General features: G+C 37.5%; 1 protein-coding gene across 4 annotated transcripts in view; it reads right to left on the minus strand.

Moving 5' to 3' along the window:
- Positions 1-13,789, minus strand: part of VWA8 (von Willebrand factor A domain containing 8) — a 445,644-nt gene that overhangs the window by 24,589 nt on the left and 407,266 nt on the right. The window lies entirely within an intron of this gene.

The following is a 13,789-nucleotide window of genomic DNA, read 5'->3' on the forward strand; positions in this document are numbered from 1 at the left end:
TCTGGGTATCACTATATGTATTCTTTCCTATTCCTAGTATTCCTGCTGCAAAATGATCATATTTGAATACAGACATATTAATGTGAACATGAAATAAAGAGAGGGAAATTCCTAAGCCAACATAAAGATATTCATTTTGGTGGGTGGTAATCCCAGGAGCTACCTGTATGTACCCTTTAGGAGTATGTTCTTTGTTGATGTGTTCTTGGTAAGCAACCCATGATTTCATATGAAAATGGGCTCAACGGAGCAGAGCTATCATGTTAAATCTTACAATATATTCAGCGACAGGTGGTCGGAGGCAGAGGTGAGCAGAGCCTCTAGGACTCTCTCCCACTGGTCCATATGGATCATACAGACAACCCTGACCACACAGCACTGTTCTTCTCAGCCCCAGCCCCTGCAACGGTCATTGGGACTTGGCTCCTCTCTCCTCTTTCCGTCATTCCTGGTGTCTGGGGTGGATAATTCCTCAGACTCCCAGGATAAGTTTTGGTGGGAAACACCATTGTGGATGTCCATTTTGGTACCTTTTGATTCTGAGATCCTGTTCTTCTTGGAGGTACTGACTGCAGAGCACTGGCCTCTAATGCCTTTCATAAATGAGGACAGATTCTCCCAGCCTGGTATAGACTACATGACTAAGCACTGAAGAAAGCAAAAGAGAACACAGTGGCAGTGGTTCACTGCCATTAAAGCTTCATGGAAGCTGGATTCTTGAGCTGGGTTTAAGAGGAACATGGGATTAGTACTAGAAAGAGATTACATGATATGTTACATAACAGCCATGCCACGATGTTATTAAGCATTGATTTCTAAAGTTCATAAATACACTATCAAGGCAATGACCCTGAGGACTCCCCACCGATCTTGCTAGCTGCTACCTGGCTTATTAATCAGGAATGCTCTCGCCATGTACGGAACTAGAGAATGATTTCCCAATGTGTTTTTACCCTTGGTGTCTTCCTAGTTATATCACTTAATGAATGGTGAGGACAACTAAATAGAAATTGCTTTCCCTTTGTACACTTGTAGAAATAAATTGATTACGGAAAGTGACTTTGAAGGAATGTTTTTTGCTTGTAAATCTATTTCTTAAAAATAGAAATCAGTGAATTGCCTACTAAATCTATACAATGCAACAAATTATGGGGAAAATAATTTCTTAGGAAAAAAGTTTGTTTAGTCTATGTTGATGTTAGTCTTAATGAAGTTTATATTATGCTAGTTTGCTATTCATATCAAGAAAATTAAGAGACTTGGGTGGACACTTTGTGACAGGAAACCTACCTTTACTCTTCAGTTTTTGCTCCCTATCCATCTCAACATCAGCATTCAGAAGAAAGCACAGAACATCTAGGACCGAGCAGACATTTCATGCCAGGAGTTCTGGGGATAATAAAATCTCCTAAACAGCTGTTCTAGATCCTCAGCAATTCATACTGTTCTTCATATTGGGATACAGCCAGATCCAAGAAATATAAAGAACAATTATACTAGAACCACCCATGACATTAGAATTTGTAACAGAGTTCATTATTTATATCAGCAGATGAGTGCCTATGGTACAGAGATATATATTTGAAGAGTATCTAAAAAGAATATTAATAAACATAGAGACATAATTAGGTGAAACCATAGAAACAAACAATGGACAATAACAAATGGTTATAAAACTTACTAAAAGTCATAGCCAGGAAAGCATTCCATTACGCTGTTTTATACTTCTAAGATTTAAATTTAAGATTGCCAAGGAATACCACAGACAGACTGCTTTATGCCAATCAGATAGGAGTGTTATCTTAACATATAAAAAGTATTTAGTGAGTTGTCCTCCAAATATTTTTTATAAAACTCCTACTGTCATAAAGCAATCTGGAGTAATTATGGTTTACCATTTCAAATATTCCTATATTTTATGAAACTATCCTATTCTGTTTATTATTTACTAGAAGAATGAAGTTTTTATTTGATTCTCTTTAGTAGGTTTGTGGGAAAGAAATTGTACTGACTAGCTCTAGTTGTTAACTTTCAAAGTTACTTTATTACAAGGCAGCTCTCCAAGACTGTTCAGTGAACAAATATTAGGTCCTTACGAAAGGTTTGTGAAATTTTTCCTTATTGATATTTGTTGGGGGCTGACTCATGTCCCCCTCAAAAGCTATGTTCAAGTCTTAATCTGGGTTGCTACAGTGTGATCCCATTTGTAAATAGGACTTTTGAAGATGTTATTAATTAAGGTGTGGCCAAACGGAATGAGGCTGGGCCTTCATCCAATATGGCTGACATCCTTGCAGGCAAAGGAAATTGAACATGGATGTAGAAGCCAGAAGTCAGCAGAAACCAGAGGAGCAGACACAAGGAGAAAGACAGAGCCATGGGAAGGAGGATTGTTGGAAAGCTACAGACGCCAGGAGAAAGCATGGGCCTGCCAATACCTGATGTTGGACTTCTAGCCTCCAAAACCATGAGGCAATGAATTGCTATTATTTAAGCCAACTAGTGTGTGATATTTGTCATAGCAGCCCTGGCACACTAAGACAATATCGATTTCTGATCAGCGTTTGAAAGGGTAATTGGTTTGTTTTTGTACCATATGCCATAAAAAGCTGTTTCATAGCACATCTCCCTGGTTAGTCCATTGTGCTAGGAATTACCAAAACATTCCCAGGAAACTGTATTATATTCTGATATTTTCTAGAAAAGATAAATAAGATTTGCTTCCTTTATTTAAGCTATCACATTTAAGCTCTGTCACATTAAAATTCTTGAACGTACAATTAAAATTATGTTCAAACTACAAAATTTCAATTATTAAAATATGCTTAAGAACCGGTTGGAAAATATTTTTATGCTTTTAGAGGATGTTGTAGTGTCAGCTTGTAAGAAGGGCCTTTTTCTTGGTGGGAGCTAATTATTTCAGAACTTAACCCAAAAGGATGGAAAAATAATCAGAAAACATGCTGGAATAAAACCCAGCAAGATTAATGCCTGGCATGTAAAAGTCAAATATGTTGTGAATTTTCTCTAAATACACAAATATATACTTAAAGGGGGATGAAAGAAAGCATTGTCATTTAAAAGTACATTTCAAAGTGCTATCATTTAAAGAACATTCACTGTGTTAGGCTCCTATATAATAATTTTACTTAATTGCTATAATTATTCTACGTAAAGTACACGATATTGGCCCCATGTTAGAGATGTGGACACTGAAGTTTAGAGAGGTTAAATAACGTGACCAAGGGTTCTGACAGCAAATAGCGGAATTAAAAACCAAACTCATGATATTTCCCCCAAACCTTCCTTGCTCCAGTGTTCTGCCTTTTTCTAAATGGCATCATCAAGCAATCTCCTTGTCCTACTGGTCCCACCCTCTCTCCATTGCTGCAGTCAACCCCTTACTTCCTGCAGCCGTTTCTGCCCTGGATCTTAACAGCTTCTCCACATTCATGCCTATCTCCCTTAAGCCACTCTCCTCTCCTTAATTACAGGGAAAATCTACAAGTACAAATCTGGTCATTTTGCTTCCCTGATTAAATCCTTTCAATGGCCTCCTCTGCCTGCAGGATCAAGTTGAGTGCCACCTACATGACTGACCTCTCCAGCTCGTCCTCGGCCCCTCTCCAGGGCGCTGTGCTCCAGCCATGTTGGCCTGCTTTCAGTTCCTTCACGGGTGCTAAACTCTGTCCTACCTTGTTCCCATCCCTCAGCCACCTCCTCAGGGAAGTCTGCCTGGATCCTGTGAGGTTCCTTTGTTCTTTGTTTTTATAGAAATGTGTTCATCTCTTTTCATAGCATTTATCTCAGCTTGCAATTATATATTCATTACTGTGACAGCCTGCTTTGTTTATCAGGCTATATCTCCAGGAGTGCAGGGACTGTTTCCTCAGCATCCAGCACAGAGCTTGGTACACCATGAAGATACTTGTTGAAGGAAAGAGGGTGTGCCGGTTTGAAACTGCTATGGACCCCAGAAGAGACATGCTCTTTTAATCCAATCTTGTTGGGCAGAACCTTTTGACTGAATGTTTCCATAGAGATGTGACCCACCCAACTGTGCGTGAGACCTTTCGATTAGATCACTTCCATGGAGGTGTGACACCACCCATCCAGTGATTAGTTTACTGGAGTACATTAAGATAGTCACAGAGAGAATACATTCAGAGAAGCTGAGAGAGACATTTTGGAGAGAAGCTAAGATATGTAATCCAGAGTTTGTCCCTGTGAGAAGCTAAGAGCCGACACAGACCCAGTCGCTTGGAGATGCAGACAGAAAGACATTTGGAGATGCTAAGCTAAGAGATGATGCCCTGGGAGAACAAGCAAGAATGCACAGGAGCTGAGATAGAGAAGCTAAGAGAGACAGAGGCCCAGAGGCATTTTGGAGAAAGCCATTTTGAAATGCAACCCAAGAGCAAAGGACCAGAAGAAGCCAGCCACGTGCCTTCACAGCTGACAGAGGTGTTCTGGACGCCATCAACCTTTCTTCAGTGAAGGTATCCTCATGTTGATGCCTTAGTTTGGACACTTTTATGGCCTTAGAACTGTAACTTTGTAACCTAATAAATCCCCTTTATAAGAGCCAATCCATATCTGGTATTTTGCGTAATGGCAGCTTTAGCAAACAGGAACAGAGGGTCTACTTCACTCCAAAAGCTTGGCTCTTTCTACCATAGTTATGCTGCATCTCAAAAGAGATCAAAACAATTTAAAAAAACCAATAATAATAAGGTTTACAAATATCATTTCCTAAGCCCTTAAAGAGCTTCTCAGACTTTTCCACCAGGTCATTTCAAAAGGCAGAGGAGAGAGCCTGGAGGCATAGCTTGAAAAGTGCCTGCCAAAAGATCGAAATTTCTTTGATGGATCATGTTTTATCTTAAACATTCATGGGTATTTTATGTTTGATTGCATAGTATATCCATAACTGTTTTAAGACAAAATGTAATAGGATTCCCCCAACCGCTACCTTAAAGTTGGGGCTGTAGGAAAAGGTCTGGAGTTTATTCTGCAGCGTCTCATCATCTCTGCCACACTTTTGTACTTCATGCTCATTTCAGTCCTCACGATAGGACTATGAGATACATCTTAGGGGAATTAAGACATTTTCCCACCATCATAAACTAGTAAATAGCAAGGCTGAGTTTGGAATCCAGGTGTAACTCACAGCCCCTGTGCCTTTTTCCTGTCTCCCAAAAATGTTTAGAATCATGTTAACAGAGCAACAGTTACTCTGTTAACAATACAAAAAAGTACTCTGCTTGGAGCTGAAACCCATGCTAGGAATTACTTGTCACACAACCCCAAGTGTATTCACTGAGACTCCAAAGTAATGGGCTAGCTGGCATTTCCTCACGGGCTACCAGAGGCTGGGCCTCTGACTGCTTCAAGGCTAGCGCTCTCCCTGGACATCTGTGAATATAATGGTTTATCTGTCCAAACAGAACAACAAAACAAAACAAAAACAAAGACCAAATTCCAAACTCATCCTAAAAAATATCCCAATGCCCTTAACTTTCTGATGGCTGAGGATGTAGATACTCAAGAGAAGGTGGAAAATCTCACAGCCACTATGGGAATTTGCAAGGACAGTACATACTACCAAGAGCAAATGACAGGATTCTGGCTCAGTGTAATTCAGCCAAGTCAAGGTGCTGCAAACATATTTCACCCTTACCACACTTGTACCTTAAGCTTGTCATTCCTTCTCTTTTGCAGAGGTAGCTATGGGAAATAAGACCTTCCACAGTGAAACTGTGAATTTATGAAGGTGCCTTCTCCATAGCTAGTTTTGCTAATTCAGGCTAAGCAACTCTGTACTTCACGTGCAGAGACTGCTCTGACATACTAAAGGCACAAGCAGGGAATTACCAGTAGTATGAAGTTGGGAACTTTGAAGGGAAGAGGCAAGAGTGATGAGAAGCAAAAGAGCCAGGACCCAGTGAAGATTTAGTAAACAATTAGTCCAACAGCACTGTGGAATCTTCTTTGGGTACACATCGTGATAAATCAATGTTTTGTAGAAATGGTAAAAGAGAGTCCTGTTTAGGGGGCATGTTCCTATTATTGCCCTTGGTAAAAAGGTTAAAGAATTGGAAAATATTTACTTTTCTTTAGAATATTATGTTTGCTGTTTCTAGATTCACCATCATATAAGAAACTAATGATTTTAGGTCTTAACATTTTTATGCTGATGTTGCTTCTTTTCCCATATATATAGTTATCACCCCTTCCAGCTTGAAGAATGTTTCCTATTATGTATGTTAATAAAAGAAAAGGATTTAGTTAAATTTAGTGTGAGAGTGATTGAGAGGCACATGCTATTTCTAATATATCAAATGTATTAATTTGATTAAAAATTTGATACCTATTTTTTGGCCAACTTGAAAAATTGAAGTCTAATGTACTTATAATAAAGGAAACTTCAGGGCAGAGCTAATGAATTTTTGCAAAGTGCACACACTATGGTCAGCACCAGCACTTCTGAAGCCTCCCTCTTCTACTGGCCTCCTCTGGATGCCCGCTCCCTGCCAGGGAAACCATCAATTCTGGCTTCAGTCATCACAGATCAGGTTTGCCTGTTTTTGAACTTTACAAAAATGGAATCATACACTATGTACTCTTTTGTGCCTGGCTTCTTTTGATCCACGTTATTTCTGAGTCACCCATGCTGTGTAGCCGTACTTGATTTTATTTTCCTTGCTGCATAGTATTCTATTATGTGACTGTGTCTTGTTTTTTTTTTTTTTTTTTTTCCTTAATCTATTCTACTGCTGCTAGATATCAGGTGCTTTTCAGTTTGGGGCTTTTATGAATAATGCCACTATGACTATTACTGAACACGTCTTTTGGACTATGTATTTCTGTTGGGTGGTAACGATGGGTCACAGGGTATGGATATGTTCAGCTTTAGTAGACACTGCTAAACAGTTTTCCAAAGTGGTTTTTCCAATATATGTTCCCATCAGCAATGTATGAGGGTTTCATTTATATATATATACATGAAATACATAATAATAAATAAATACATAAATTTTAGCCATTTGGGTGGGTATATTGTATACTGTCTTCATTTTTATTTGCAGATAAATGAATTACTTTTGGTAGGCTTATCACTGATATTTTTAGGAACATGCACCAGTTGTTATTGTTTTAGTTTTGAGAAGTGAAAATAGGTACCAGCCTTCTGATGCAGAACTATTAGGCACAAAGGTGTTTCTATAACAGTAGCACTGTTCATTTGTTTTCAAGTATATAACTTGTAGATAAATAGGGCTAATAATTTATTATCTATTAACCAGCAAGCCCAGTCATGCTTGGAGACTCAAAATAGGAAGAGGTCTGTCAGAATGAATGTTCTTGGGGGCAAAGAGCTGGAGGGGGAGTGCTTTAAAAATTTACTGAGGCTGGAACATAAATATTTAATATTTTGGACTGTGAATTTAAAGCCTTCTCTATTTTATGGGATTCAGTAAAACACTTCTTTAAATAGTAAGTTCCTACTGTATTTTAATGTAGGCTTTTATTTACCACAAAGAGCCAAACATGTTCTTTATTGTCTATACCTATTAGGTGAAGTAAAATATTCTTGTAACTATATTCATCTGTTTTGTATTAAACAATGAATTCATACTAATGAGAACTTCATACTATACAAGGCTAGCTTGCACTAGATATATAGTTTTAATACTTTCACGTAAAAAACTTAGACCAACTGAAATGCTCGAAGAATGATGTATTCTGGTTAATTCCTTTTCTGGAAAATACTTGGTCAACCACAGAGCCTTTAAAATATACATACAGTCAATTCTTGTTTTTTTGCAGTAGTGATGTTCCATAAAGTTGCTGCAAAAACTGAATTAGTAAATACTGAACCACTGCTCCTAGGAGAAATACACGGCCAGGATCCCATGAGCCTCTGGTCGCAACATTCTCCTCAACCGATCAATACGTAACCTTGTTTTATGTGTGTTTTAGTTTAAAGACACCTTCTTTAATATACATATTGTTGATTCATTAACACTGAACTCATGGCCAACAGCACTGTAACTCATGCCTGAACAAAGCTTAGATTATCTCATGCACATATTTTCTGTGTAAGGCACATCACAGCCTTCTTGTGCTTGGGGACACTAGGCAGCACTTGGTGGGAGACATTTTAAACAGTGAAAGGACCAACAAAAAGCACAAAAATGTGGAAAATGTCACGCTGAAACAAAAAGGCAGAGAAGCACCTTGTTCCACCTCACATGCAAATATGCACATTGAACAACTCAAATTTTTGCTGCTCTGCTCATGTCTGTGAATGACCATGAAAGTACAGCAAATACTGATTTTGGGGTTACAAATAAATTTTAGCGAGTTGGCAAATCACAAATACAGAATCCATGAATAATGAGGATTGACTGTATATATAAGATAAAAACACGAACAATACATACAAATATATCTATAGCACTGAGGACATTAGGTGAATAGATTTGTGTCCCACTGTTTTGTATTACAGCACTGAAAGCATTCTGATTAATTTTAAGTCTTCACTTTTTGAGCTAGGTTAACAAACTTCCTTTACCTCCAAACTCTACAATCAAACCAATTTTCTATTATTCCTTTGGAAGTTATTTAACAAAGAGGTTAGAAAGACTCAAGAAGAATTTTTTTGTGGAAAGTATATAAAGTCTTCAGAATAAAGCATAAAGGTGACCATCAATAAATACTTGTTGGGTGAATGAATAAATGTAAATGAATGATTGAGGATATCCGGAAACAGCAAGTCTCTTAAACATCAGTTCCTACTATTTTAATGTTTCTTTATGTTTGACCAATATATACTTCTTATGCTATTAATCTGCATCATTCAAACCAAAAATATTTGCCAAATTAAGGTGAACTTTCACATAGTATTTATAAAATAATGAATTATAAATCAGTAGTGGTGATTAAAAAAACCTTTACTTCACGGTTCTCAATATTTTCATAGTTATTAAAAATATTTTACTAAGTACTTGTTAGGTTCTTTGTTTCTCTAAATACTGATACAGTATTGCAAAGAAAAGAGAAGATATGGACCTCCCTATTTCAAGGAATTTTCTGTCTCTTGAAGTTAATATCTCATCACAAGGGAAAATTTATGATTCATATACTCAACAAAGATAATTCTGGTTGGAAAAGTTGTCCTCTTGGATGAGGTGTGGAACTAAACCACTACTTTGGGTGACAATTTACTGTTTCTTGTAATCAGTTTTTATGAACACGAACAATTTTAAGTTTTTCCTTCAAGAAGTATTTTATACTTCAAAGGAGCCAGGAACCACAAATATCAGTGTGCATATATCATAAGCATCTTACACTTAACAAATCTGAAACTGTACCTGTGCCCACTGACCTTCTAGCTGATACTTTATCATGAGAAGTCTGCATTAATTTGCCAGATACTCAATAGAGCTCTTTTGATCTACAGACTCAGGCCTTTCTTCAGCTCAGTACAGTTTTCTTTTGTTACTACTTTGATTATTGTGCATATATCCTTTTTCAGTGGTGTCGTCTTCAGGAATATTATTTGTTCATCCTGCACATATTTGAGTACTTGCCATGTGCCAAGTACTCAAATATGTGTAACATCATACAATGTTACTGATTGACCATCTTTCTTATCATTTTCACCCATTTCCTCTGCATCCTGTGATAACTTCTCAAGTTTTTCATTCACTTTAGTTCCTAGACTTGAGAATGGATTGAATATGTTTTTTCTACTTCAATATAGATTTAAGTTTTGCTATCACAGTTTTAGTTTTCTTATGATATTTTCTTTATTGCATTTAACTTCCTTATCATTTCTGCTTGCTACTTAGCCAGATCCTTTTAAATCCAAATCCTCTATCTTATCATTTTATCTTTCATTTCATATTTCACATACTTTGTTTTCTTGAATTCTGAGAACACAAAGCAGATGTTTTATAAACATTTCATGTTCTTGGAAGAAATATTCTCCCCCAGCAATATCTTCTTCCTCTACATCTTGAATGCTTGTTACTCTGCTTCACTGCTGAATCTTTTCATAGATTCCATATTATTTCATTTTTACTTAATCCTTATTTTTGAATGCTGAGATAATGGGACAAGTCAGTTCAGGCAAAGATTACATGGATTCTCCTTGGTTGCATTCACTTTCCACTTAGTTGCCATTAGACTTCTCGAAGATTTTAACTGGTGTGATTTGTTGAAGTAAATGCATATCACCATCTCAAGAATTCAGCAGGGAAGGAATTGGAACTGTGGTAGCCCCAGCGTGAGAACTTCATCTTCACATCATTTCTTGTTTTGTTTGGACAAGACATTGCACAGAGGCCAACTTTCAGCATTTGGCTTTTGTCTGATCTAGTCTTCAAGCCAAGTGTAAGCTGGGGGCGGGGCTGGCCTCTTTGCTGCTGATATCCCCTTCCAGCCTTCTGTTAGTTGTAACCACTGCATGAAACTGAGATGTCCACATCCCCACTCTCCACTGATGCTCATGCTTTCAAATGCTGCTGCCTGGCAGTGACAAGGAGATCAAGTGATCTGCTTCCCTCCAGATCTGGGACACTCTCTCTTCTACTCCCTGCCTCTCTAATTAAGGGATGCTAATTTGATCCTACTGTGTATGATGCACTTTCTCTGTGAAGTTTTCCCTAAATGTCCAGCTTAGAAATTACTTACACAGTTATCTACATAACCATAGCAAGTTTTTAAAAAAGTCTTTTTATTTTGAAATATTGTCAAACTTACAGAACAGTTTCAAAAATAATACAAACCCTATGCAGAGAACACCAACATACTCCCACACTCTCCCCACAGATACCCAGATCTACCAATTTTAACATTTTGTCACCTTTGCCATATCATTCTGTCTGTCCATCTATCAATCCTTGATTTATCTGACTGTCTGCCAGTCAGTCCACCTATCTATTTATCAATCCATTTTCTGAACACTTGAATCTAGGTTGTATACATCATGCTCCTTGAACACTTAATATTGCCGTGTATATTTCCTAAGACAAAGGTACTCGCTTATGTAGCCATCTTAAGTGCAGTTATCAAGTTCAAGAAATTTAATATTGATATATATATATAAAGCTTACAGTCTATATTCCAAATTTTTCATATGTCCCAATAATGTCCCTTTGAGCCTTTGCTCTTCCCTTGCTAGATCTCATCCAGGATCATATAATGCCTTTAATTCGCTGTATGGGGTAATGCTGACATTCATAGCTGCCAAACTCTGGCTCTGAGTCTCAGGTGTCACACAGATACCCAAAGTTACAGGGACCGACCAGCTCAGCATCTCAGAATTTAGAGATAACCATTACAACTCATGAATAGATGTGACTGCTGTAAGAGCTTACAATCTAGGAACCTTTACTGTAAGCCTCCCCTTGATAACCTATGCTCTCAGATTCCATTCTCAGAGTTTGCACATTATAGTTAGTCCATATTAGAGATGCATTATAATGTTTGTCTTTTTGATTCTGATTTATTTCACTTGACATACTGTCCTCAAGATCCATTCACCTAGGTGCGTACCTCATCACCTTATTTCTTCTTGCTGCTGCTAGGTATTCCATTGTTTATATATATCACACAGCTCACCATTCCGTTTATCAGTCGATGTACTCTTAGACCACCTCCATCCATTGTGAATCGTGAATATGGCTGCCATAGACACTAGTGTCCACTCACGTCCCTGCTCACAATTCTTCCAAGTATGTACCCAATAATGGGGTTGTAGGACCATATGGCATCCCCAGCATTAGCTTCCTGTGGAACCACCACACTGCCCTCCAGCTGGGCTGTGCCATTCTACTTCCCTGCCAACAGGGAATAGGTACATCCCTCTCTCCACATTTTCTCCAGCACTTGCATCCCTCTGTTTATTTTTTAACAGTTTTATTCACACACCATAAAATCCACCCTAAGTAAATAATCAGCAATTCCGAGTATAATCACATAATTATGCATTCACAACCACAATATATATGAGGACATTTCCATCTCTTCTCCAAAGAAATAGGAAAAGAAGAAAAAAAACGAAGAATAAAAATACAAAAGATAGAAGAAAAATAAAAATAAAATACTATGAAAAGGTCAGACATCACCACCACCATCAAGAATCCCATATCACTCCCTTATATCCCCCTCTTACAGACATTTAGCTTTGGCATATTGCCTTTGTTACAATTAACGGAAGCATCATACAATGTTACCATTAACTATAGACTCTAATTTGCATTGATTCTATTTTCCCCCTATACCATCCAATTTTCAACACCTTGCAATGTTACATTCATTTGTTCTCCCTCATTTAAAAATATTCTTATATTTGTACATTTAATCACCATCATTGGCCACTCTAAGTTTCGCTAAGTTATACAATCCCAGTCTTTATCTTCTATCTTTTGTCTGGTGCCCTATCTGCCCTTAGCCTTCCTCTTTCAACCATACTCACATTCATCTTTGTTCAGAGTACTTACAATATTGTGTTACCATCACACACTATGATGCTATCCATTCCATTTCTGGATCTAATACAATCAATTCTGTTGAACTTTCTGTACTCCTAACCTCTATCTTCTGATAACCTGTGTTCTCAACTCTCAAGTTTCGTTCAACATTAGTGTATATTAGTGAGAACATACAGTGTTCATCCTTTTGTTTCTGGCTAATTTCACTCAACATAATGTCTACTGTCTACCATTTTGTCTCTTGGATTTTATATGTCATAGCTTATTTTATTTTAATTTCTTCCCCCTCTCTCTTATGACCCTTACTGGTAGTCTTCATTTCTATACTCTTCTCCAAACCTCCCTTTCCTGTCTTTTCCTATCTGTCTGTAGTGCTCCCTTTAGTATTTCTTGTAGAGCTGGCATCTTGTTCACAAACTCTCTCAGTGTCTGTTTGTCTGAAAATATTTTAAACTCTTCCTCATTTTTGAAGGACAGTTTTGCCAGATAGAGAATTCTTGGCTGGTGGTTTTTCTCTTTCAGTATCTTAAATATATCATACCACTGCCTTCTCACCTCCATGGTTTCTACTTAGAAATTTGCACATAGTCTTATGGAGCGTCCTTTGAATGTGATGGATAGCTTTTCTCTTGCTGCTTTCAGAACTCTCTGTCTTCGACATTTGATAATCTGATTATTAAGTGTCTTGGAGCCAGTCTACTCAGATCTATTTTGTTTGGCGTATGCTGTGCTTCTTGGCTCTGTAATTTTATGTCTTTCATAACATTTTCAGTGATTATTTCCTCCGTAATTCTTTCTGCCTCTTTTCCCTTCTCCTCTGGGACACCCATGACATATATATTTGTGCACTTCATGCTGTCATTCAGTTCCCTGATACCCTGCTCATATTTTTCTATTCTCTTCCCTATCTGTTCTTTTGTGTGTAGGCTTTCAGCTGTCCTTTTTTCCAGTTCATGAATCCTTTCTTCTTCCTCTTCAAATCTGCTGTTTTATGTCTCCATTGTGTTTTTCATCTCTTCTATTGTGCCTTTCATTCCCATAATTTGTGACAATTGTTTTTTAAACTTTTAATTTCTTCCTTATGCTTGCCCAATGTCTTCTTTATAGCTTTTATCTCCTTTGCCACATCTCCCCTCAACTTGTTGATTTGATTTTTGAATTGATTTAGGAGATTTGTTTGATTAATAATTAGTTGTTTCAATTCCTGTATCTCAGTTGAAATGTGAGTTTGTTCCTTTGACTGGGTCATATCTTTATTTTTCCTAATGTGACCTGTAATTTTTTGTTGT

This window comes from Choloepus didactylus, chromosome 12, assembly GCF_015220235.1.
Source record: "Choloepus didactylus isolate mChoDid1 chromosome 12, mChoDid1.pri, whole genome shotgun sequence".
In the NCBI taxonomy this organism is placed as follows: domain Eukaryota; kingdom Metazoa; phylum Chordata; class Mammalia; order Pilosa; family Megalonychidae; genus Choloepus; species Choloepus didactylus.